The 23,899-nt window shown below is 39.7% G+C and overlaps 1 protein-coding gene across 17 annotated transcripts in view; it reads left to right on the forward strand.

Moving 5' to 3' along the window:
- The window catches only part of LOC144001411 (uncharacterized), a 127,215-nt gene that overhangs the window by 88,698 nt on the left and 14,618 nt on the right, over nt 1-23,899 (forward strand). For 15 of the 17 annotated variants that reach the window (XM_077495694.1, XM_077495695.1, XM_077495707.1 and 12 more), the window contains 3 exons: nt 15,319-15,402; nt 21,472-21,589; nt 23,114-23,260. The gene's annotated coding sequence lies outside the window, so the exon portion shown is untranslated. Of the gene's footprint in view, nt 1-15,318; nt 15,403-21,471; nt 21,590-23,088; nt 23,261-23,899 lie in introns of all 17 variants that reach the window. The other 2 variants (XM_077495702.1, XM_077495705.1) reach the window with 2 other exon arrangements.

The following is a 23,899-nucleotide window of genomic DNA, read 5'->3' on the forward strand; positions in this document are numbered from 1 at the left end:
TTGGATTTTTGGGAACTACAAAGATTCCTGGAGTCACAAGGAGTAACTTGGGGGGGGACATTCTCTGCCACTTCTCCTTTAATTACACAGCATCTTTTCCAAAAACAATAATGAAGGATATTTTTGCCACAAATATGATAGTATATTCATTGCTTTTATAAACGTCAGATGTAGTTTCAGTTGCTAATGTAATATATAATGCTTTAAAAAAATAAATAAATAAATAAATTCTTCCCGTTATTTCGTTAGTTTTCATTAGCTAGAATAACCTTGCTGTACAGCCAAACTTTTCTTAAATGATAATATGTAGTCTTAAAATTCTGCAGTAGAGCACGAGAGCGAAGGAAGAAAATTGAAAGATATAAAAAAAATATATTTTTTAAACAATAAATATTATTAAAAATAAAATAAAATAATATAATAGTAATCTTAATAATAAAAATAATAGAAAGATGATCGAGCAGAAGAACACTGTAATACAACTGTAATCTATTACTGATAATCCACAACCCATAAATGTCCATTTCTTTGTCATTTGTCCCACATAGGCCACCGTCCTAACAATCACTCACAAACCAGCTTGACTTTTATGACACGTTTTATGACAGCTTGACAGTTTAGTATAAAAACCAAAATTCCACATAACATCATAATGCGTCAAAAAATGGCTGCTTCAAATGGATTCCATCGAGTTACAAGGACACTGATGAGCGACTGCACCGGCGGGACAACAACGGCAGCTGTTGCCCTGCTTTCTGGGACTTGGACTTTTAGACATAAAAAAAAAGTATAAATGTTGCCCTCCAAATAAAGACGGCAAGACGTAGGTGCAAGCTCTAATTACTACAGCCACCAGTGATATTTATAGCGTTGCTGAGATGATATTACCCGTGGTGCGGAGGAGAGAGAAGCTTCGCTTTTCTCTCCTCATGTCAGCGAATTACACGCTAGAAGCGACTGAGGCCATGAAGGGGAGGGCATAGCAAAAAGATAATATGTTAGCTTTGGACTTGATCCGCTGAACATACATTTTTCTCCTTCCAACATCAATTTCTCTCTCGGCTTCTCACCGTCACAGTAGCGGCAGACTTGAATACTCTGGATTCAGCATTTCAACTTTGTGAATTCCATCCCTTTCACCTCGGGGCGGCATTAATAATCAGTAAAGTGAGTGCGGAGTAAATGATGCATTTGGAAGTTTGAGTGTTTCCATAGCGCGCCGGCCCGCCGCGGTTCAGCTCGCCTCCACTTCCAGCCACTTACGGTCAGAGGGAGCATTCGTTCCAGGAGGAAGATAGAAAAAGAATCCAATTGAATTATGGCAATGTTGAACGCTGCACTGTTTTATCACGGCCTCTGCGCGCAAAACACACATACTTACCAGAACACAGAGCCTGGCAATCAATGTAAGATAAACAGTCCGTGCAAGTATAGCGTTTATGACATTTAATTTTCACTAACTTGGACCTTTTCCTTTTATTATGCTATTGGTAAACCAAATGAAACCATAATAGGTTCTACTTTAGTCTTCATAAGCCTTTATAAGTGAGTCCCCCTCCGCATTTTCCATGTATTGGCTATTTAGCAGTATTTTTTGGTGAATTTGTTCAGATTGATTATTTATTTATTTATTTATTTATTTATTTATTTATATTTATTTTTACCAATACATCTCCAATGCCAATTATACGCACATTTTGGCTATTCTTGGGCCATGCCGATCCTAATCCCTCATGAATATTGTAATATTGTATACTAAATAAACAAGGTTTTTAAATAGCTTGGTTAGATTGGTTCATCTTCTTATCAGATTGATTAACTTTTTTTTTTTTTCTCGCTGATTCGTGATTGACTCCAAAAATCCTACTCAGGTAAAAGCCTAGTTCAAATAATTATAACTACCGCAATATTGGTGCTAATTTTGTTATCCTATTATGTATTAGCAATAAGCTAGTAAAGGTTCCGAAAAAAAAAATACTTTTTCACTTGTTTTTAATGACTAACGATACATTAGGTCAATTCAACCACAGCGTACATTAGCCTGATCTGATTACAATTTTATAGGTTTTAATAATAATTCAATGAAAATTTCTCTATATTAATCAATGAAATAAGTCATATATATCTTGTTTTTGTTTTTTATAAGTTAGAAGAGTGTGCATCATAGTTTTGGAGTGCGTGATTGAGGGCGAACCGGATTTAACTTTCCGCTAAATGAAAGCATGCTGTCGTCACATTCATAACAATGAAATGTTTTCGCAAAGCAGGACTAACTTTTAGAGTGTTTGGTGGCGCGCCTCCCCTCTCGCTCGCGCGACACAGACTTTTCCGACTATACATATTCATGTCAGTGTTTCAGATTAATGCAAATAGGTTTACATCGGAGCCGAGGAGGCGCCAAAGGCTTCCTTTTGCATCCGAGCACGACGCCAACGAGCTGATTTCATGTCACGGGATGAAAACAGGTAGCGCTTAAAAGTTTGCATCCAAACTTGCAAACTTTCCATTCGTCACAGCGTCTCGCTCCGGAGAAGTTTGTTTAGCCCGTCGCAGCAAAAAAAAAAAAAAAAAAAAAAGGAGGACTGACGTTGAAGTGATTTGTCTTATACATAGCAAAGGGGGGCTTTTATTGTCAAAGGCATCAATGTAGAAAGGCTATTATGCCAGTCTTCCACATCGATTTTTGCAGGCGACCCCGCGCCACTTGCCGGGGAACAACAAGGTGTTGGTATGATAATAATCATAATATGTCAAGTATCGCCAGCCATCAGGAGATGCTAGTCTCAGTTTAATGATTCTGGGAAATTGCGGATTACCCGGGATATGAGAGCAAGCCTACAGTTTTCATATAGTGTGGGAGGTTGCAGGGGCTCTGTATTAGTAATCACAGGGGAGCGCCGAGAGGTGGGAGAGAAAATCTGCTTCTTCTCTTCTCTCATTCATCATCGCCGTCCTCTGGTGAGGAAACATGGCAAATGGCCAAATGAATGCACTTCATAAAGCGCAAATGTCTCCTCTGATGTGCCTCTCGCTGAGGATCTGCACAGAGGAGGAGTAGGGGGGTGGGGGGCAGGGGGGTAGATTTCCACAGATATATTATTGTCAAACTCTGCTGCCCCCGCTCCGAAGCGTTATTATGATATCGTAGGAGATTTTACAATAAGATTTGGCGACTTCAGCCCGAGCAGTTACCATAACCACGTTACAGTGATGGCAGCACTTTTCAATAGGGGAGCATATATTGTCTGACTGGATGATAAGTTTCCTCAAATAAGCACTCACTCATTTTTTTTTTTTTACCTCTACTGTCGGGATGCTTTTGTAATTCAAAAGGATTTCTTGACTTAAAAAAAAATAAAAAATCTCCTCGGTGGATAAAAGTGGATGAGATATGGAGACACGAAGCGAGTCATGCCTCATAATAAGATGGTCAGTGCCACAGGGAGGTGCTATGGATCTGTATCCCCTTATACCCCCCTCCCCTCATCCGCCACTCTCCACCCTCCCTTGCATCACATGCAGAATATTGACTTTAATACATGAAATGTTTGTGACACGTCGTTCAACAGCAGCAATATCGGGTTTGATCACGGACAGCTTGTCGGGCATATTGGATAAAAAGAAAAAAAAAGAAAAAAATCAGGCAATATGGAGCAAAGACGGCTCCGATAATACAAGGAGTGGCAACCTGTGTGGGATCAGGAGACGGCTCCTTAAGGCTGCTTTCAAGGCTGCATTGAAAAATCATGCATCTTACAAAATACAAATAGAATAACCTACAAAAATTGTCAAAATATTCAGATTTTAAATATAAAGGATTAATGTAATATGAAATTAAAATAATGTGGCTGTGGAATGAAGAACAAATTATCTCCATTTTTTTGTTTATATCAGTAAAAAAAATATATAATAATTAAATTCAACAATCTATATGAAGAGTAAAATAATTGAAATATAACTATAAAAGTGTCATATGAAACCATGTACGTCCACTGTTTGTATTCATGTAAAAATATATAGAAAATATAAAAACAGCATATAAATAGTGTGAAAATATTTTAATTTGACACACAGGCAAATATTTTGTGAACCTACAGTATAAAACTGTTGCCCAATAAAAACCACATAACTCTCTATCAAAAATTCATATCCACAAACATATAAATTATACAAGAGTTTGATTTTTAAAATAAATGTAAAAATAAGATAACGTCACTGTCCAATAAAAACCATGTGCCTCCATGTTTTATTGAATACAGAAAAATGTAAAACAACATTAAAGTACTGTTCATAAAAAAGATCTTAAATATAAAATGGTGAATTTTACATGTTATTAAAAAAATAAATAAAAACATTTATTTCAAAAATTGTCAACATCTAGAAAAAAAGCATGAAGTCAAATTTTGCTAACAGCAAATCATAATTTATAAATGTGAAAATGTGATACAATCTTAAGATAATGTGACAGTAATAGAAAACATAAAAGAAAAAAAGTAGCATTTTTTATTTTTATCTGGAATTTTTTTTAACAAAATATAATGCAAAATATAAATTGATATGAAATGCACATAGATGGTTTTAATTGCCTTATTTTTGTCTTTTGCATTAAAAAAATATTTGTGCTGGGGTGGACCATATATATCAGTGCACAGTTAATATACAATAAAAACATTTTCTTGAGATACTCATAAAGCACATAAAAAATGAACACACTAGCATAACAATATTTTATTCATTAAATTCATCTTAAGATTGACATTTGATTTGGCTTCAAACAAAACAGCATTAGTAGTGGAATATTTTTCTGTCCACTTTTGATGTGTGCAGTTACATTGATGCGTGCTTTAATTAGTCCAAATTTCCAGAGCATTCCAAGCGAATCATCAACACCAACATGATGAAATTATAGCTGCACTGTGGCGTTTTTTTTTTTCATTATTATTATTTTGTATGGAATTAATCTGAGCGATGTTCTCACGCACGTGTTTACTGTTTGCGTGATTAGTGCAATTACGCCTCTTATGCACACAGGCCCCCTTTTGTATGACTGTATTAATTACTCTATTGATTCAACGTAACACCTAATGCCCAAGTAACATAAATCATATTTTCCACTTAATTATTGTGTTTCTACCTAATTAAGGACAGAAGTGGAAGCTGCTGCGGTTGGGAAAGAAGGAAAAAAATTTTTTTTTACTATTTATTCCCTGGGCTGTCACATTGTAAAGTAAGTGATTAAATTGTTTGTGCAAGTTTGTAAGATTATAAAAAAAAACACACGTCGTAATCAACAGTCTGCCGGCTTTTATTTAATTAGGTTGTGTTTTTATTTTTTAAATGAGAGCTTATTGGTGCAGAATGGTTGCCAACTGGCGGTCCGTCTTGAGAAGTGAGAGTGCGGGGAGGCGAAAGGGTCAAAGGAGGAGATCCGGGAAGGCTGCGCCGGCTTATAATTACAGCCTCAAAATGGCATATTTACCATCTCTGCCAGCGAGGTCGTGCCTTCTGTCGTAGTAAACGTAGTGGAGTATGAAAGAGCCAATTACGGCACACTGGGTGACCTTTTAACAACTATTACCGCGTCCCATCAACACATTATCGCGATGGAGATAGAAGCGGGAATTACAACGTCGAGGCCGGCGCGGCGGCGGCGGCGGCTGACGCCGGTGACAAGTGGCAGCTTTGAAGAATCAGCACAATAAAAGGAGACAAGTGCAATGAAAAAAAAAACCCAGAAAGAGATATGGCGGCGGAGGAAAAGGGAGGGAGGAGGAGGGGTGTCGGGCTTGAACAATGGCCTCCGTACAGTACATTAGCTGTGGATGTCAAGCACCCCAGTCGCTCCCAATGAAAAGCACAACAAATAAGACGTTGGCCTGTTTGTATTCATTATCAGTCAGCACATGCCCCGGCTCCTGCATTAAACATTAGACTGCCTCTGATGTCTGCTTAACAGTTTAATTCCCTCCCCGCCGCTCAGCCTGTCATAATAAACCCAGCGAAGCACACACAAAGTCAAATAAGAAGTGTGAGGGGGCCGCCTTTGTGTATCTGTGTGTGTTTGTTGCACACACGCGCGCGCCGCCGGTTGAGCGACATACACGTCATTCATAATAGCCCCCCATCGCCCGGCTTGGCTTTATTGTAGTTTATCTGATCACAGATTAAGTAGATCTCAAGAGTGGCTGACCTCCCCTGTGTGTATTTGCGGCGGCGTGCGTGCGCGCGCGTGCCGGAAACCATCAATATCTGTGTGGAGACGCGCATCGGCCACCATATTAGGTACAGCGCAATCGCTATTATTCTATTTATGGAGGGCTGTAAAAGGTGCATAGCGTCATGCTACACTACTACTACTAAGTAGAACATTTTGCACCATCCCATAATGTAATAAACAGACATATTATTAATTAAATGCATGAAACTTACAGCTTACCTCCACCAAGGAAAATTGTCAATTGTTTGTGACCAAGCAGGATGTTGCAAAAATACTAACTAAAAAAACATCAAGTAATAAATAAATACCATTATAAAACATCTCTAAATGTTTTACACGCGGATGATGAATTCACTTGTTAACATTATGAACATTTTACACAGGGCAATAAACAGTGGGAGTAACTGAGTACTTGCCAAATAGTGATCCGACTCTACCGCAAATTGTCATAGTTAATAAACAATGATGACTATTTACATTTCCCCCAATAAGGCTCCTTATTTATTCGGATGGAAGCAGCTCATAACAGTTGGATTAAATACTAAATAATGAGCCTACACCATTACTTCATTCATACATTTATTGTCCAACCATTTACAATGATATTGACACTTTTTTTTTTAATTGTAACTATTAAACTGTATAGTGAGACAGGAATCTCAGATAATTTAGGTAAAATGTATTATTATTACATTCTCCTTACTTACACATTAGATGCATGAATTTTAATGAGAAAATGTAGGCATATGCAGAAGGTGGGCGGTATGAAGGCGTCCAATTTGGTGCTGATCCAAATTAGGATCATTGGGCCTTGGTGGAGGTCTGTGCTCTAATTGACATTGCAGCCATCATTAGGTTTTGCTTATATTTTATGTTGCTAACAACATTTCTGAATATGGCTGCACGAATGATTACTGGTTAGATGACTGGTACAGTGTTATTACATTGTTATTATGTTTACGTTTTTGTATATATTTATTAGACACTTGAATCTTAATGAGAAAATTCAGGCATGTGCAGGAGGAAGGCGGGTTTGAAGGTGTCCCAATTTGGTGCTGAGAGGAATTAGGATTGTTCGGCTTTGGGGGAGGACTGGGCTCTAATTGACATCACATTATTAAGATTTGTTTAAATTTGACATTGCTAACTGTATAGCTGAATGTGGCTGTAAAGAAAGACACTATTTACAATGTGCTTTCTTATTACATTGTTACTAGGTGTACATTGTCTTGACTTCCTTATATGATTTTGGAGGACCTGTATTTTTTACACTGTCATTACTGTGTTGTTACCATGTTATTACATGTTTTGTTTTTTTATTTGATTTTTGCATAGGTTACATCACTGTTGTGGTTGGGTTTGTTTAGATATGTCTGTTTATGAATGTGTCAACCCATCCCACCCTCTCGCTATTTGCTTGAGTTTTTTTTTTTTTTTTTTGTCTGTGCCTCTTTTTGCGCCCACTATCTCCCTGCAGCAGCCAGAGGCTGGCACGGGCATCGCCTGGTCATAACAGTCTCCTCGAGTGAGGGGGGGGGGGGGACATTCTGGCAGGCGGCTACAAAGACGCCAATCGCAAGAAAAGAAAAAAGAAGGCGGGCGGGGGTACAAATGGGCACCGAAATCCCCCCACTCAAAGAGATGATTGGATTAATTAGATAAATCCACTGTATCCAGCGCGAGCGCGCCTTGTCCAGAAATACGTCGGCACTATTTGGTAAAGGTACGGCCTCTGACACGGAGCGTGCTGGCATAAGGGCCGGCCATCTGCTCGCTAATCCGAAAGGCGAAGTCCTTCACTTCCAATGAGCGTCGATTTTATTCCATATTACGCCACTTTGATAATCTAATCCACTTAGCCGTGTAGTCGGCGTAGCAGGCGCGCGCTAATCACGGGGCGGCGGAGGAAGGCAACAAAAGCCGTCTCCTAATATTAATAAATCACAAGCCTTGTGCTGCACTGTAAATACGTTTCAGCAACATTATCAAAGAAGGGGAGGGTTTCTCTTATTTCTCTCTCTCAGGGAAAATAGTGTAATTACCCCTTGGCGTTGTGAGAGAGCAAAAACAGTTTTGGGCTTTTTACTTTTTCATGACATTTGAGAAAAGATATAACAAAATTTGGGAGGGGAGGGTGAGAAAAATGAGTCGTTGTCTATTATTCAAATGCTAATATGTGCTCAGTGCCGGAAAAGGGGTGCGATATTAGTAATTCAACATGTTACCATTGTGTTCAGGGTCTCGCGCGCCTTTATTTGCCTAGCAAAGCGCGACAATGCGAGTGTGTCTTTCATTTTTTTCTTTTTTTTTTAAAGGCATCTTTAGCCAGCAGAATGTTAACTAAGGTAAGCAGTGTTGTTTTAGCCCCTCAGTAACCACGCCAATTATCTGCAAACTTATTTTTTTCGACTTCCATGCATAGTTAATGCATCCCCTGCTTCCTTCTCGCCATCTGCCCCCCCACCAGCCCCCCATCCAGAGCCACCCCCCCCCACTTCCCCCCCAAAACCTCCCTCCCTCCCTCCCTCCCTCCCCCCTCGCCAACACTCTGGAATTTTTATGAGATAGGACAAAAATGGGCACTTCCCTTATTAACATCTCACAGTGGAAATCAAATATGCAAGGAAAGTAGTGTATCTACTAATTAGTGCTGAATTCATAATTACTGTGCTCATTGATGGAGATACATTTGAATACGTTCATTTCCTTGGGGAGAGAGAGAGGCAGGCTGTCCGGGATAGACTGGGAAGGGAAGAAAAAAAAAAAAATCCCCTTCAGCCCCCCCCCACACCACCACCCAACACCACCCCACTCCCCCCTCTCCTCCTCCCCCCCTTTCTTTTGGAAATTAGGGATCCGTGGCACATGGCGATACTAGCAGACTAAGATCCGAAGTGCCCGCAATTTTCTTCAGATATAATTAATCAAGTGAAGCATGTAACCTAATGAATGTGTTTGATATCCGCTCCTATTCAAATATGGGCTTTATCGCGATGTGTGCCGGAATTGCTTGGAGCGATGCATAGACGGTGACATTGCTTGGAAATGTTCCTCAACAGTTTCTCTTTGCGTGTAAACAATATCCATGCTTGTCAAGGCATGAAGAAAGAAGACAGGGAGAGAGAGAGAGAGAGGAGAGAGAGACACATTTTTAATTGCAGTAAATTAATAACAATTAAGCCGCAGGATGCTGCACGGGTATCTTGACAGTGCTTTGTTGTTGTTGCCCTGGAGATCATTTCACCGAGGGCCTCACAAGCCTGACAAGCAGGTGAAAAGGTAAAAAAGAAAAAGTACTTGACGGGGAAATGATGAGAAAACAGCAGTCCTTAGATAGAGAGATGGGATGGAGACTTTGGAGTTGTGGAAGTAGAACGGTACCTCCAAATTTAAACATGCTTTTCCTGTCCTGTCCTGTCCTGTGCCATCCTTTCATATTCTATTTTATACTTATTACATCCCTTCCTCTCAGGGTGACAAACTCTCTTCTCAGTGAACTTGTACAGTATCTACGGTCACTCAATCCTCCTGTCCTGTCCAGTCCTGTCCTATTTTCGAATGTGTCCCTTCCATAGAGTGCTCAACTGCTTTCCCACTCCATATATACAAAGTAGACATAGGTCATTTATCCTGTTCTGCACTATTTCATAGTCATCGCATCCCTTCCTGATATGGTATACGTCTGCTTTTCAGTGTACATATACGGCAGATGAAATCCAACAGCTACCACACTACTGTGCCGTCCTGTCCTGCCCAATCCTGTCTTATACTTGTCACATCCCTTTCTTAGAGGATAGAGCACTGTTTCCCTAATAAACATATCGATACAATTAAATTTTGACCCACACCTATTGTCCTGTCCTGTCATGCTGCACCGTTCCAGTACTTAAATACTTAAAATCCAACACCAGGCTCACTACTCCTGTCCTATGCAATACTGTCCCTGTCCAATTGTCCAGTCCATGTGTAGATCCAACTCCTATATGATATTGCTTCGTTGTGTTATAATTTTTTTTGTTTTTGCTTTACGCGGGAAATGTTTCCTGGCATTATAAGGCATAGAGATCAACAATATTTAAGGACGAAGCTGTCAGAAAGGACAGGTAAAAAAAAAAAATAACTGTCAGACACTCATCCGATTTGAAATGGCTTTTAAGTATTGTACTTCGCTATCAACCAACACTTACATGACAGAAGAAGACAACTTGTGATCAAATGTAGTGTGTTTAATTGAGTGTTTAGTGTTTAAGCTTATTAATTTTTAAACCGACACAAGAAGATGCATACAGTGCATGACTTATTTCACACTTTGTTTGCCTTTGACCAATAAAGCACCAAACTCAAGTTTTAATAACTTTCGGTTTTGGAGATGAGCCAGGAGTTGATAGCCTAGCCAATGATCATAATGAAGACAATTACAGGAATTCCAAGCAGTAGAATAGACTGCTAAAATTAGCCAAGATAAATATTCATAATGTCAGCCTAACAACATAATTCCTTCAGTATTTTTAAAACAAGACAAAGTATTGTCAAACAATCAAATATTCTGCCTGTAATTCATATCTTTATTGTTGTAGGAGTTAAGAGACAACAAATGAATTTATATCATTCTTTAAATATTTTCTAATTAATTATTAATTAATTAATTAATTAATTAAACAGTTGTCAAAATTTTCGGCCTACAAAAAAAATAAATAAAACCCTATCGGTTGGGCCCTACTAACATTATCAAATCGAGAGCAGTATCAGTTAATTAATAATTTTGTGTTAACTGGCTCAAGAACAAGTGTCATTTGTCAAGTAAATACACAAGAAAAATACATTTATGCCAGATCAATGCAACATTTTAGTTTTTAATTTACATAAATGCATTATTTTCTTGGTGAAAACCTTAGAGGATCCACTCTATATTATCATGAATACATACAATTTAAAATCAGTGAAAGAAGTTGGATTCAAACCTAAGTCGACCGAAATGGAATGTGTTCCATTTTAGAATTTCCACTTGCGCTCAAGCCGCCGAACGTTGATGAATGAGTCGGGACGCTCGATCGAAGAAAGTGAAGAAAATGAAAAATGTGAACGCAAACATACTTGCAGGCGGGACCGACCGACGGACGTGGCAGGCGGGCAGGCCGGGGAGGATCCATAAGTCCTTAGCGTGACCTCCGAGTGTCAGAACGGAGGAGTCACGTGACGGACAAAAGGCTCCCTAATTAACAGCGAGGACTCTTGGAAGGCGCTCCGTAATGAGGCACCATGCTGGACGGGCCTCCAGTGAGCCACTTGGCCCATATGCAAGGCCAGCATCGCAAGAATTTACATACTGCGGGTCAATTGAACATATGCACACTCAAAACTGACTAATGACTTCCACTCTGCGCTCTGATTCTATTTCGCAGCTCGGCTCTGTGGATGGGCACGCTATAGAGCGCTAATGAGGATAACATCAGGAGGCGCATGACTGCAAACATTAATATATGTATCGGGACCGGGGTTCAATATTAAACCTGGTTGCTGGGGGAAATGGGTACAAACCGCAACATTTTCCACAGGCACAATTAAAGCTGCATGAGCGAGCCCCCCCATACCCCTCCCACATATAAATGGAGGGGCGGAGCTTTGCAGTCTGACAAGCAGGGAGCAAGAGGCAATGTCCAGTAAGGACTCATCCTTGCCTTTTTAGGATAGTAAACATGTACAGTGGTGATCTTGATCCTCTGCAAAGAGCGACTAATATTACTGCTGTTTACTGAGCTGAAATGTCGCCATGAATATTTATAGAAGGAACGAGACCATGTCCATTGAATAAAGTAAACCGTGTTTTTGTTTTTTTTTTTTTTTTTAAACAAATCATTGGTAGAGCTTGCAAATATCACATGACCAAATCCAGAAAAAAAGGTGAGCCATGGTTAGTCCTTAGGCACTGTGATGTCATTTTCAGTCGACAAGTGGCAAAATGGCCACCCCCCGGCGATGGATAAAAAATAAAAACTGACAGATTTTGCTGTTTAATTCATATTCTACCAACGCAATATTAATACAAATACTTTGTTTACATTAGTGGGGGTGCATTGAATATACACTCTAAAAACAGTTGGGTCAAAATTAACCCAAATTGGGTCAATTGGGGTCAAATGAATAACTCACAGAACAACCTAAAACATGGGGTTTCTTTGTGGGTTATTAATTTAATTTGGCCAAAATTTATGCATTAAATAACCCAAAAAGTTGGTCAAGTAAATAAAGCATGCTAATTTGTTTGTCTTGTTTTGTGGCTTATTAATTCAATGTTGGTTAAGTAACTCAAAAGGTTAGGTTGGTCCATTTTTTACACGCACTGGGTTATTTTTGACCCAACTGTTTTTAATTGTATTATTGTAAAGAAAATGTTTGACTTGAATTCCCCCTATAACATAAGATGTAGTAATTTCAGTTTTTTTTTTTTTTTTTTTTTTGTTGAAAGCATTTTTGTTTTTATTTTAGTCTATTTTTTATTTTAGATTTAGGTATTTAGGATTTAGTTTCATTAGTTTTCGTTCATCTTGATTTTAGTGACAGACTCCACGCTTTGCTTTCAAGTCAAAATTTTAAATACAGAAACACTGTAGAAAATGAATGCACTCAACTTTATTGTATTCGAGTGATCAGAGGATTTTGGGGTGCAGCAAATGAAGTAATGGGGAAGCATTTCTGCCTCACACTCGAGAGGTTCTGGGTTTGAATCTCAGTTTAGGGTCTGGATGTCCACGCCGAGCTTAACTGGCTTTTCTCCTCCCAAATTGTCCATTGCTCGTATGTGACCTGTGATTGGCTGTCCAGGGTGTTTACCCCACCCGCATCCCTAACGAGCACAAGTGCTTTTTAAAATGGATGACCGGCCAGTCAGACACTTGTATGACAGTTTAGAATGTTACTCAAAACCTTGCCTCTGCATCACAACCCGGCGGTTCAATATTAAACCTGGTTGCTGGGGGGAAATAGGTACAAACCGCAACATCTTCCACGGGCAAAATTAAACCTGCATGAGTGAGCCCACCCCCACCCTCACGTCACCCCACCTCACCCTGTACAAATGCAGGGACTTTGGCGTCTGATCAGCAGGGAGCAAAAGGCAATGTCCGGTAAAGTGCCCATCCTTGTCTTTTTTTGACGCACATTTACTCTCCGACAGCTGATGCCCGCCACTTCTCTATTAAAGCAAGTTTTTTTTAAGGGTGGTTGTCATCTTAGGGGGTTGTCAATCTTTAGGTTGCTGCATGTTTGCGGTCTTGAGTGCTTGTGTGTGCATGCATGCGTACATGTGTATATTTGGGCATTTATCACGGAGGGAGGGGTGGCTTTGGGTGCGTAAGAGTTGGAAGGTGTTAAAAGTAGGAGTGCTGCTGGTGAGTGTGTGCACGTAACTGTATGTGTGTGTGGGGGGTGGCTCTTATTTGGCTGGGTGTAAAAAAATGCCCCTAGGTCTCCTGATGGAAGAGACAGGTATTAGCTCTGAGACCTCCTCAGTCCCAGCTTGCCATTAGTTTCCTCTCCAGCTGCACCAGGATCCGGACTATGAATCTGCCATGCTTGGTCATTCATCAGTTTCACAGTCCGCACCAGCACACACACACACACACACACGCGCACGCCCGCGCACACACATTCCAATAACAACGCTGTGAAATAGTGAGTGAGTGGCGAAGAGACAGAGTGAGAGTGTGTGAGAAAAATAACTCGTCATACGTGCGCCGGTGTTTACGGCCTCGCATGTTGCGGAGCGCACATGTGAGGTAGTGGCCCAGCCGCCCGTCTTCACCTGATTGCGCACACATGTGCGCGCAGCGGTCCACAAAAAAAAAAAAAAAAAAAAGGAGGCGGTGAGACATGATATAAATTAACTCGCGGCGGGCCGTTTCGCACGGTTTGAGCTGCTCCCACAGAGTGATGTGGAACTTCCTGGCAAACAGGAAGCATTTTAAATGTTGGCCGGAGAGTTATGGAATTGCCTGTGGAAACATATCGGCCGGGGTCAAATGAAGAGGTCACCACTCCGAGACTTTCCGTGTCAAGGTCTCGTCTCCGCAGACCGGCCGTGTCTTTTTTTTTTTTTTTGTATGCACGGTTTGTTTTATTTATAATCTTCTGCCATTTGAGATTATAGTCACTCAGAAACTGACACTGAAAGATGGGTTTTTTTTTCTTTCACAGTAGAAGTAAAACTGCACTAAAATTGTACGTTTGACCTCCACCAAGGGTCAACAAACTTACTGTGCACCTTTTATAAGAAAAAGCAAAAACACCTGCTATGGCTTAACTTTGCCTTTAAGGTGAAGAAGGCATTAATGACTGTGAAAGTAAATAATCAGAATGACTTCAGATCATAGGAAATAATATATACTGTACAGTTAGAATAATAATCTGTTTTCAATGATTATTTTCAAAACAAAAGAAGTGCACACATTTTGTAATTTTAGTGTTGTAAATGTTATATATGTCCTTGAACTGAATTCTACAGCACATTGGTCAATCCTGTTTTATTTTTTTTATTTTTATTTGTTTTAGATGTACTAGCAATACATTTGGGTTGGTTTTGATAAGTCACAACTCGTACTTCTATGCCATATATATGAAAATATCAAGTTAACCGAGCGTGCTTTTTGTGTTAAGAATAATAGCTTGGTGTTTAAAAAGTGAGCAAATCTCCAAATACTTATAAAAGCTGTTATTTCTATCCTCGGAAATGCATTGGGAACACTGCGCATTCGACTCCAAATCAAAACATGATGTAAAATGCATTAGATTTGTTATTCCTTTGCAGAAAGTAAAGAAAAGGGAATAAAGGCTGTTTTAAAAAAAATACAAGTATCAAAGTCAAACATTTACTTTATAAACTGAAAAGATTTAGCTTTCCTGTGAATCACTGGACTAATATTTAGTTTAGTTGAATTGCTATTCCAGCCCAGAACGAAATGATATTTTGAATGCAACATGCTGAAACATGTTGACATTATAATGGTGCAGTGGAAGCAGTAAATGCTCTTGCACTGAAGTTCCAGCAAGAGACAGAACTCTTGATTGTTTCTACATTTATTGTTTTTCCATTTTCATGTACCAAGGCTGCAAGCATTTTAACAAGAACAAAGCATGAAGTCGACTTGCCTTCAACGATCCCGTGTCGGCCATCACAAGTCATCAAAGGGGTGAGTAGTTTTAGTGGTTTCACTTGCAATTCTAACGGGGACTAGCGCTTTAGAAAATGTGGGCTGTTTTGTGTGTGACTGTTAAGAATGCTAAAATGTCGCTAGAAACATTGCCTGTGTTGTTTGCTGTTATATGACAATGACAGTTTAACCCAGGGACAAATTAATTCCGTTGTCATTATTTCCCATCGGGGAGGTCTAAGACAGGGATGGGCAAACTAAAATAATCCCATGTCATATATTTTATCGCATTTATCTCGGTGTAGCATTTAGGATGGGAGCGGAATGAGACGTTCAATAATCTATTTATAATCTCCTTAGCAAAACTGAGGCTGATCTTGAAATACTTCCTGTTTTTCTTTCTTTGTTTTGTTTTGTTTCAAATTTATGTAGTGTTAAACACAATAGAGTGCCACCACCTAGTGACCAAAAGTTGAATCACACCCCAAAATAATGACCAACGTTAAAGCTGCTGAACGCAGAAAATTGAATTTTGAATCACTAACTGCCACCTGTGGTCGTAAAATGAAACTGCACACTCCGTTCTTTCACGTACACAATTTGCACATGACATCACATCCGCAGACAGAGGGCGGCCAATTTGAACCCGAACTACTCCAACTATTGGCCAGAGAGGCTTGTAGTAGTGCCCATTGTGAACAGCGAAGGTGCCTATTTAATCGCTTTGATTTTAAAGAGCATATATAATAGTTTTGTATAAATCTGCTAGCTAACAAAAAAAAACAATAACAAACATGCATTCATTCATTCATGATACCAGTATAATGCTTTTTCCACCCCCTCCTTTGCTTCGTCGCGAGTGAGTGAAGGCCACAAGCGCTGTCGCGCGGCGTGTATGCTAACTGAAAAGGAAGGACAGGTCGTAGCGATGCGGTCGCTTGGCTTGATGTGACCAGGACACGGCCATGGCAGCGGTGAAAGCCCGCTTGAGCCGTAGTGACACGTCGTCTCCATCCATCTTCAGTCTGAAACATTTTACGCTAACTGACAGAGCGTGGCGCTTGCTTACCCGCCTCCCAGAGGAAATAGTCCAGACTGGTGTCTTTTTGACATGCACTAAAGAGTGAGCAGTCCACAAGTCCAGAGGGGCATTGTGTATTCAGTCCGAGACGAAAGGTTAGATCCTCTGCAAGGAAAAAGAGTACTTCGGTATATATTGTTGGAAGTGACAATGACTTTTTTTTTTTTTTTATGTATGAGTGTGTGTGTGTGGGTGTTATTCAAGCAAATAAACAATTCAGTTGACATTTTTTTCTTCCAGCTTACTGTACATCACCTATCGCACTGTCCCCCAGCCAAGGCACACATTTTGCATTCGCACAATCTCATGGCCTAACACAAATGTCACAAAAAGGTATACTGAAATAATGATTATCTGGTCACTTAAAAAAAAAAAAAAAAAAAAAGGGTGAAATCTGGGCCTGTTGAGTTGAAGTTATGATTCTGGTGGACAAATGATAACGGGTTAATCAAACCATCTGCCGTCGAATAGAAAAGCGTGACAATATTCGTCATATTTGTCATAAATAAATAATTTTCAGACCGATTAAATGAAATTGGATGATTTCCCATTGGTTGGGAATCACGTATCTAGTGTGTGCGGGTACATAGTCAAAATATTAGGTACACCTGCACAATCGTGTGACATCTAATACATAAATTCTGACTTTACAATGGTAATAATGCCCAGTTTTCATTGGAACTGACATATAGATAGGAAAAGTCCAATATTATTAATATTTTTTTTTTTTATTCTTGCATGTACAATATATCTATTTTTTACAGCCAAGAGTACTCGGAGTCTGGACATATTTTCACGAAAGTATTTTGGGGGCTGGAAATGACACAAGTAGGAAAATAAACCCTGACAATTGGTAAAGAGATATTAATAATATTTTTTTTATTAAATTTGACAGATATTAATATGTTTATTTAATTTTGACCAAAATTACTACAATTTTAATGTTTTAAAAGTGTTGCAGATTATAGTACTCCATATGGTGCCGCATTATTATGATCGTTCATTCTGGCAGAAAATCTAGCCTGAATTTGCTATTTTTCTACACTGAAACAGACAATACAAAAAATTTTCCCCACCATCTCCCTTAATTGAACACAAGTTGTATACTTAAAAAAATGCAGTAACTACTCTGTGCTAGAAGATCAAAACAACAATTTTGTTATTTTTGCTTGTCGTTTAACAACCAAAAAAAAACTTACCTTTCACAAAATCCAATCAATTTAACTCAATATTTAGAATAAATGTATTGGCTGTACTTATTACTTGTGGTTGTAGTTGATGATACCAAGTATTGCCTCGTATCATGCTCGTAACATTTTGCTTCCTTTGTTCATATTGTGAGGAGCAAAAAAAAAAAAAAAAAACCATCTCAAGATGATGCAGTACAGCAACTGCAAAGCCCAATAATAAACACATTGTTGCCAATCAGAACTTCGCATCATACATATTATTCATCCTTTTAATCTGGGAGAATTTCTGATGCAATTCTTGCACTGGATCGCATTACATTTGCCAAGAAGTGTGCGGCTGGTGGGGGGGGCGGACGCCCCTTAATTTGATAGAAATCAGAATAAATATTCCACGTGAAGACGTAACCTGTGTGCTGACATGCAGAATTTTTGTCAACACTTTGCTTTACGCGGCGTATCTCGGTCAGGAAGCAAAAGCGAGGCGGCGGGCCCGTGCGGGGGTGCGGGGGGGGAGGCAGAAAAGCAGAATTGAGCAGTGGCTGTAGTAATAAATCACAGGATCGCTGGTGACATTCATACAATACGGATACAGTGTTAACTCAATGAGTCGGACAGCCCTAGCCTGTTCCTCCATCCTGACCTTGCCTCCCTGTCGTAATCAATCATGTTGGCACGGCACACACGCTCCTTATTTATTATTACTCTGGACCTGCATGTACAGTAAACAATGAGTAGTATACGTTGGGAAGGCTTGCTATTATAAGGGGAGGTGGGAAAGGTCCAGCGGAATATCCGGGGGGCATGAGTGTCCGGCGCGCTGGTTGAAAGACGAGCTGAACTGGACGGCGGGCCAATAAAGGCCGGCGCGGAAATGAGCGATACTTAAATCTATAAGGGCTATTGTCACATGTTGAAATTTACTATAAACGCAGTCCCGTTTATGGGCAGCCTTCTTGCGGTCGCTGAGGAACAACTGTTAAGTCTGTGTAAAGTGAAAATAAATGTGCCTTGTAAAATTGACACACCGCGGGGAAGTGTGGTAATAACAACTCTGCCAAATTTGAATGATTGAAAGAATTGCCAAGTTTTTCAAATGAGGCTTCGATATCAGGAAAAAGTTAGGCTTTTGTCTCCTCACTCAAATGTTTGCGAGCTAAACCATTCCCACTCAATTGTCAACTGTCATTTAAATACCACTACTACGACCTCAAAACGGTTGCTAACTTGTCCAGCATATCCAATTAAAACCTACGGTGGCTGGAATATATCCCACCTGATCATCGCAGGGCTTTCCACGCCACGACGAGAGGTGCTAGCTAGCCAGCTAGCTCACGAGCTAAGTCAAAATGACTCAGTAGCTTGTGTATGTTTTCAGCCATTATTTAAGGACAAACTTCTGAAATCAATTCACAGAGTTTTTAAAATGGGTTATATCAGGGGTGTCCAAACATTTTCCACTTAAGCCCATATTCAGGAAAATGTAAGAAGTGAAACACTCCATCTTGTATTTATGAAGCATGCTAAAAGCCAATTCAGTATGCTGAAGCTAAGCTAAGCTAAGCAGCTTAATGTGAAAGGGAAACACTGTAAATCTCAAATTTGTTGTATTAGCAACAAAGCTAGAAGTTACTGTTGAACCGCAAATATTTTTTTTTTGTGAAACAAGCCATTGCAAACTTCACAACAAACAGCAGTAAGCTTCAAGCTGTTTCTTTCCACTCTGAGTAGAAGTTTATGGTTAAATTAAACACAAAAAAAACAATTACACATTGTGTATTTAACCAAATTATATAATTTTGCCTCACAAATGTCAACTAGCTTAATGCTAACACACAATGAAAAACACAATAGAAGGGCTAATAATACTAGCATCAACGTTGTGCCCGATATCACAGTTTAAGCAACAGATAGTATGCTATTTTTTGTTTACTCCTACTATATATATTTTTTAAGCTAAAAAAAAAAAAAGTGTGACATCTTGTAGCATTCAACTTAAAACATTTTTTTTTTTTTTTAATTGTGATGTTTGCTGTGCTCTTATTGAAGTTTGACTTATCCTCATAACATTTTGATGCAGCCCACGTTTATTTTATTATTAAAATATGTAGCAGGCCAATTAAAAAAAAAAAAAAAAAAAAAACTGCATCGGGCCACAAATGGCCCTCGAAACCGACTTTGTCCGCCCCTGTGCTATATGTTGCCTGGCTTTCACATTAGCAAACCGTCAGACGGGGTGTCACTTAATAGCACGACTTTTGACTTCCTTCGCCGTGCAATTTGACTTGAGTTATTCTCAGGTAGCAGGTGTATATCCGGAGTGACAAACCGCTTTCTTTGTCAAACTAATAGCTTACAAAGTCAGTGTAAATTAACAATGACCTGATGCGAGGGGCTCCCCTAACAGCCTCTCCGAGTCGGCCCAACCTCGCCATGGTACAGTCCCCATATGCGGCCCATGCAGGGGGCCTTCCTTGGCAACAAAGCCCGGGCCCCCGCGTGCAGGCGAGGGCCCCTGAACTGCTCATGAAGGATGGCTGGCCACGAGGAGGGCCGAAGGGGAGTCGCTTTTAAAACACATACCATATGCAGCTCGGAAGAGCCTCATTTATCAGCCCGCAGTTTGCTAGATTTTTACACCTCGGACCCCCCAGCACTCTCTCTCCTCCCCCGAGGGGTTAGTCACCTCCTAACTGAACAGTGCACATGACAGGGCGCTGAGACCTGGCCTTAAGTGCACACCGCATCGCTCTGATTTGTGTCTCTTCCCTGGAATAACAAGGAATTGATTATGGCAGGGAACTAGACGCTGAGATGTAATAATTCCGCTTTGAGAATAGTTTTCATGATTTGATGTCACGATTTTGTGGATATGAAAGTAAAGAGAGTTTTCACTTCGACCTAAAATTGCTTTTTGGGGGGCAAAATTGCAAAAACAAACAAACAAACAAACAAACAAAAAGTGCATTCTTATCAAATCTGTGACAGTCATTCACTTTCATTCAACCCGAATGGACAATTTAGAGTTGGTCGTGGATGGCTAGTAAAACATTGCATGTATTCTATTCCGATACAGTACTGAAGTGTACCAAGTTGCCACATAATACTGTATATATGTATGTACAGTATGTATACAATTTTGGGTTGGTGTCAGGAATTGTCACTCACTGGCTTGTGCAAAAAAAAAAAAAAAAAAAATCCAGTGCATCTTAGCATTTGGGTAACAGATGTCATAGCTAGTAATATACTTTTGGTGGCATGTAATACTCATTTAAAACTGTGTTTAAAAATGTATTGAACATAAACTTTCAGAGGTGTTTTTTTTCTCCCTCAAATAAATATAAAAAAAATGCTTTACTGTTGTTAACTTACGACATTGCAACAATAGGACGATGCGGGTGACAACAGTTAAGAATCATCACTGCTGCATTTTTTTATTTTTTTTTATTTTTTGCAGTGTACTTTAGTTGTTTTGGATGTACAGTGGACATAAAAAGTCTACACACCCCTGTTAATAGGCCTGATTTTGTGATATCAAGTAATGAGACCAAGCTGAATTTTTTCCACCATGAATGTGACCTGAAACCTGAACAACTCAATTATAAAAATGAAATCTATCAAAAAAAAAAAAACGAGTTAAGTGGTCCGCACACAATTGCCACCATTTAAAATGATCCCTGATTAACCCCAACTTAAGTTTTGCTGTCTAGTAAGATTTCCCTGACATTTTTTTTTTATGTCTAGCAGAAGAAGCCTGAATATTTTTTGGTAACACCGACTGATATTTGGAACTGTTCATAATTCCATCCCTCTGTATTCATCCATCCATTTTCTGTCCAGTTTATCCTGTTGCCGGTTGTGGGGAGTTGAAGCTCAGCCTATATAACTTTGGTCGAGAGGCTGATTGCACCTCGACTGGTCGCCTGCCAATCACAGGGAAGAGAGACAAACAATCGGAGTAAGTACACAGAAAGCACATTTTGGAGTTCAGTTATTTAGTCACTTGATACACTTTTAGCGGCACCAGACATTGAAATGAAAAAGTCATTGACGAAAACATGGCGGTTTCTTTAATTTTTCCCATAGCTCTCGCTGTAGTACATATTTCTGGTGCAATAAAAGAGACAGGTCGTATAAATCGAAGTTGCCAAAGTCCATCAGGCTCACCTGTCTCTTTTGCCCTTCTGCTGCCCTTCCTGTCCAAGCACCGCATCACAGTTGGACATCATCTGGCCCGTGAATGGCACATTGTTACGCCGGCTCCTCAGCGGCCGTACGAGCAGATGCCGCGAGCAGCCGCGACGCCGGTCCCCGCGCAACGCCTTCGACGCGGGGCCGTAAATTACATCCCGCGAACACACAAACAACGCCGCGCTCCGCTGAGTATGCGCAGTTTAGAGCGCCATTGAAGGTGCAAAGCATATCCCGATGTCGGTCTGAGAGCGGGGCCGGGGGGGAAGCGGCCCCGCGGCATGCGACCGTGGCCCAGACGAGCAGATCACACACGGACAGCTGGGCTTTGAACTCCCTACCCCGCCGCTCCCGGGGTCAACAGCTCGGTGGCCGCAAAAGGTCACGCGGCAATAAGAGGCCTGACTTCTGGTGAACTGCCGAAACTGTTTTGACTGAGTCCCCGTGGCGCCATTGCGAGGCAATGCTTCGCTGCGGTGGCGGCAAGTAGTCCAATACTGTCGATTATTCAGGTATCTCTACTATGCAGGATACCTGTGTTCCAAGGTTATTAGAGTTGAAAAAAACAAAACAAAAAACAAAACAAAAAAAACCTATTGAAATAGCTCAAAATAAATTTTAAAACATTTCCGTTGGATGGTCTAATATCCATAAACTGAATAAAATTAACTATAATTCTAGCAAAAATGACTTTCATTTTCATATTAGTCAATATCATACATAAGCTTTTGGAGTTCATTTTTAAATGTATTTATTTCAGTTTTGCTTCGACTTTGCAAGTCAAATTGTAGTTTACTTTATTACACAATACTTTATGACATTCCGTTTTTTATATTATACTTGACAAACACTCCATATATTTACTAGAGCTGCCAAACGATTACAATTTTTAATCAGATTAATCTTAGAATTTTGATTAATCACTTAATTAATAAAGCTTTTTTTATCAACATTTTTTTCACACCAAATTTGAAGAGCACCTATTATTTGTGAGTTATCCCTAGTTGTTATTGATTGAACTGTTATATTGTAGTGAATTGGTTTGGAGTTTTTTGGAGGTGATGCATTAGAAAGTAAGGATTTAACTATTTATTTAATATTTATTCATTTATTTATTTATTTATTTATTTATTTTAGACTTTTTAATTCTTTACTTAAGAAGATTTCAGTTATGTACTTTTAACTTGTTAAGTATAGGAAATCTTTACATTTACTATTTACTTTTTTGTAAAAAAAAATTTTTTTTTTTTTTTTTTTTTACAACAGTGTCTGTTGTTCGACTTGCCCGCAGAGCTTGAGCACGTTTGCCACCTCTGCTGTTGGGAGGGACCCAGCGAAGCAGCAAAGTTGAGTAATAACAGTTGCTGCTGTTTGTATGCGGCGCGCGGGAACCGGAAAACGCTGCAAATACCTTCTCGGATTGGGGAATAAGAAAAAGGTCAGTCCATTTAACACAAAACACTTCATTTTAAGACCCGCCGACAGCGCCAGCCTTTATCCGAACAAAACAAGAAGGACTTGCCGAAGTACACAAAATGACTCCATAAATCTGGGATGAGACATAATAAAATATGATTAGCCGCGGTCTTGGGAAATACACGGCTCGAAATCCAATCAAACATATCACCAAAGTGTGTTTGAGGAAGAATCATCCTTGTTGCGACTTGCTACAAACAATATTTACACAGTCAAATCCCATGTCTAGTCAACGGACGCGTCGTGGCTGGCTAAGATATATGGCTTACTTTATTCATAGCTCTTCAATTACAAAAACATGTATTGAGAGGGGGGGGGATAAATTAATAATAAAACCTCTATCTGAACTTCTAATATTTTGCTTGGCGAAGGGAAACGAATTACCCTTTTCAGAACTGATGATGTATTACTAGCGTTTGATCCTTAGAGGTTTGCCCGTGCTCACATTCATTACTTTCAAGTGCTGAGGTGTATCTGCAATTAGAAGCACCTTGCAGTGGATTCCTGACAGTCCTGCAGACTTGAAACACCACATCATAGGATCATCACGGCATTATACTGCACGAGAGGGGACGGTGTCTCCTTCCAACTGAGGCAAAGA

The sequence above is a fragment of the Festucalex cinctus genome, chromosome 14 (genome assembly GCF_051991245.1).
Source record: "Festucalex cinctus isolate MCC-2025b chromosome 14, RoL_Fcin_1.0, whole genome shotgun sequence".
Taxonomy (NCBI): Eukaryota; Metazoa; Chordata; class Actinopteri; order Syngnathiformes; family Syngnathidae; genus Festucalex; species Festucalex cinctus.